The sequence below is a fragment of the Mus pahari genome, chromosome 15 (genome assembly GCF_900095145.1).
Source record: "Mus pahari chromosome 15, PAHARI_EIJ_v1.1, whole genome shotgun sequence".
In the NCBI taxonomy this organism is placed as follows: Eukaryota; Metazoa; Chordata; class Mammalia; order Rodentia; family Muridae; genus Mus; species Mus pahari.
In genome coordinates, this window is record NC_034604.1 from 79,434,637 (window position 1) to 79,438,863 (window position 4,227).

The window sequence follows — 4,227 nt, forward strand, 5'->3', positions numbered from 1 at the left end:
CACAGCAGTTAGAAAACAAGGCTCTTCTCCCCTAATAGTTACATTTCAAAGCAATCATCCCCAATTATTAAAGAAAGTTGTAGCTTGCAAGTCAGTCAAGATGCTGCTAGGGATGTTCATATTTAAAACACACAAAGAGCCACATTTGCAAGAAAAATACTTAGAACCCATAAGTAGGGCATCTTTGAGGAAAAAAGAAAAGAAGGGAAAAAAAACCAAAGGCAGTAGAAGAAATTTGAAAGCTTAGTCCAGTTGCAAGGATGAGGTGAGTGGAAAAATTTCTTCCTTCTTTTGAGACACCAGAGTTGTGCATCCAGCTGCCACTAAACTCCAGAAATTTGTGGATATTTTCTTATTTTTATATTTGATTAAGATGTCCTTTATATTTGTCTCTCTCTGTGAGTGTAAGTATGCACATGTGTAAATATATGAACATATATATTATGTGTGTATATATAAATGTGTGAAATATTGTATACATGTATGAATGTATATATATGTGTGTGTGCACAAGTGTACATGTATATGTACATGTGTTTATACATTTTATATCTATTAATGCAAATATATATATGTATATGTGATTTTTATGTATATATGCACATATTTACCAGTTTTATAGGAAAATATTCATGAAAATTGTGTCTACAAAATAATCAAATAAGTGCAGATATAGTATGTTATAGCTTTGGAGTAGTGTACTGGCTAGTTTTGTGTCAACTTTACACAAGCTGGAGTTATCACACAGAAAAGAGCTTCGGGTGAGGAAATGCCTCCATGAGATCCAGCTGTAAAGCATTTTCTTAATTAGTGGTCAAGGGGGGAAGGCCCCTTGTGGGTGGTGCCATCTCTGGGCTGGTAGTCCTGGGTTCTGTAAGAGAGCAGGCTGAGCAAGCCAGGGGAAGCATGCCAATCAGTAACATCCTCCCATGGCCTCTGCATCAGCTCCTGCTTCCTTCCCTTTGTAAGTTCCAGACTTGACTTCTTTTGGGGATCAACAGCAGTGTGGAAGTGTAAGCTGAATAAACCCTTTCCTCCCAAACTTGCTTCTTGGTAATGATGTTTTGTCTAGGAATAGAAATCCTGACTAATACAGGTAGGTACTAGACAAAGTGTACTAGATCTCTGTATGTTCAGGGTTAGAAAATTATGTAAAATGTCTCTTTCTCATGTGTTGGCAATATTGTACCATGGATTGTGACAGTGGTTTAAAAGCTGTTTTAAAATTATCAACTGTATCTAGACTATGCAGTTTGAGTGGGTGAATTCTACAATTCATGAATTACATCTCAATCTTTTTGTAAGTGAATAAATCTAAAAGGTGCTCATTGAATTCAGATCAGATGAACTGACATCTCAACTTTGTCTGAAAAGTGATGGAGCTCTTAAAGCCATGGATAAAATACTAATTCAACACCAACTATTTGCCTTCTGCCCAGAAGAATCTTCAGGCATATACCTATCAAGTAGATAGTGTGCCTAATGTCTTGGTACTTATAATAATATGGAATATAAATAGCTGTAAAATATTGACTTATTATTAATAATTACTATAAAATACATAATATATAATATATAATACATAATAAAAAACATAATAACCCGTCAGTATCTCAAGAAATCTTAGAGGCAGTTTCTGAGAGACAACTAGACATTATATTAATGATGGGAAGAATAACATAAAATATGTCAGGAGAAAGGATAATCAATATTATCACATGACATAAACAAAAAAAGTAAATAAACTGTGCAAGACAAATTGTGTGAGAAACAGTTTTAAGTTGTTGGAAGACAACTGAACGCAGCACCTATTCATTGCTACCTGTAGGAAGGACATGATAGAGGCATTTCAAATAACAGTGAGGCTTTAACTGGAAGCCAGATGGGAAGAATATTCTCTATGTAAAGACTTTTCAGTAAATTAAGCTGGAAGTAAAAGGTGCTTCACTCTGATAAGTTTTGTCTACTGTTCAATTAACACCCACCATGTAATCAAAATGCCGTCCTGCCAAGAGTGTTTATCGTGCTCCGAGTCTTGATTTTTTTTGTGGATGAAATATGAAGATCATCCTTTCCCCGTTCTGTTCATTAATCTCCCATTCCTTGAGGATAATTTAGTTCTAACAACTATTTCAGGGACAAATAAAGGCAAAATATGTAGAATTTCCCAAAGATATTAAGTCCACATGATTGGCGGATGCACCTGAGATGACTGCCATTTGTCTTGGTGCAAAAATCAAAGCTCTCTTATTTAAAGAGCATAATAGAAAGTCTATTCTGAAAGCAAATACGAATGACCATAGACCAGTAATATAGATTCAAATTCCACATTCCAGTGTGGAGTTGTAGTAATTTAACAAAGAAATTCAGTAAGTCAATAAGAGATTCAAATATATTAGGGATAATATTAAGTGGGTAGGTCACTTTTAAGCAGAGAAATGTCAGCCATAACTTCAAACACTGTCTTATGACAGCCTTAGCCTTTCGGTTAGAGGAAAATGGGGGTGAGTTTGTCCATTCCAATGAAGTTTCCTAGTTTTAAAAAGAAGTTTAGGTCACAGAGAAAGGGGATACAATGAATGACTATTCAAAGGGTTAAGGATGGTTAAAAAAAAATAGTGCTCTGATTAGATGGACAGCATCCATCTTCCCTCCGTATCACTAAAGTGTGAGCCCTGCAGAAGATTTGAGGTAAGGCCTGGTTCTTTTGAAGAGCTTTTATGAGCATTGCAAAGACTCCCTTGAGCCGTTTGCTGAGTTATCGTTGTGATTATTGTGAAGTTGTACATGTTTTTCTGCAGGGCCTGGTTGAGTGTGTGGCTTTATATTTGATGGAGTTTTCATCTCCAGAGCTGGGGTATGAATACTATCTGGACTCATCTTTGTTGTTATTGTTAAAGAATCCTGGGTTTTAAAAGTAGGTAAGTAATCACAACACCAGTTGTAATGAGATAAACTATCTTTGAATAGCTCTGCTTTCTGATATTTAAATTGTTATTTGTTGTCAGAAAAAAATTAAGAAACTTAGAAAACTTGTCTGCTTATAATAAACTTGGGTAAATCTTTGAGATTTGTAGTTTGTATGGATTCATAACATATTAAATCCATACTCTTGTGGAATATGAGGAAAATTCCTCCCCATGACTCCGTTTTTATATAAATTATCTATATCAATATAACATTTTCATCAATTATTTTCCATAATTTTCAGAGTTAGGCATAATTGGTCTGATGAAAGTTGAAAACATGATGGCCATACCAATGAGTCCAATGTATAAATGTAACTTTTTTTCTCTTGTAGTAATTGTTTTCTCAGAGGCTTCCTGCATATATCTGCTAAAGTAGTCCTAGACCTGGAAGTTTCTAGTCTCCATATAACCTAATCTAACCCTAGAATGTTTGCAAACTCTGTGACTTAGTGCTGAATAAGTTCACCATTTCTAGTTCTTTCTGAGATTTAGCTTGCTGGATGTTCTGGTTCAAAACTACCCTCCAAGCTGACTGATCCAAACTGGCTTCTTTCTGCTTCTCACTGAATTGCCCTGTTTGGCCTCAAAGTAACTAGCAATCTGTTTTAATTTTCTGGCTCCTTCTTATCATGGATCATTCTGTTTTTACCTGTGTCTAGCTTATTTTCTCTTCAACTTACCTCTGTAAAACTTTCCTGCAAAACTGCCTCTGAAGTGCTGGGATTAAAGGTGTGTACTGAAAGACCTCCGTACGGAGACTTCCCCACTCCAACCCTGAGATATCCCGCACCCAAGAATCATGAACGGACCGTCTTGTTGCAAACTCACGAGGCAGTTTAATATAGGAGCTCCCGGCCCACATGTATCTCACAAACCAGACAGAGGGATCTACCCTGAGGCTGGGGGCCAGAGGCTTATATACAAAAAAGAGACAGGAGTAGGGCATAGTTGGTGCAGTTTCACACAACTGGTTAGCAAATAGTACGTGCAGGTCGGGGTAATCAGTAATTCTTAGAGTCGAGGGCTTATCTGTGTTAGCAAAGCATCTGGCTAACGTTTGACCCCAGCCAGGCCATGATGGAGAGACAGGGAGGTGCCTGCCCCATAATTCAGCTGAGACAGTCCGGTAGTACTTGCATTCCTCCCTTATCTATATGGCCGGCCAGTTCCTGGAACTTAATAGCCTTTTGTTCTGGCCCCTCTGGGACATGCCTGGCCCTGTTCTGTTTTTACTTAGGCCTGGGATCTATTTAACTAA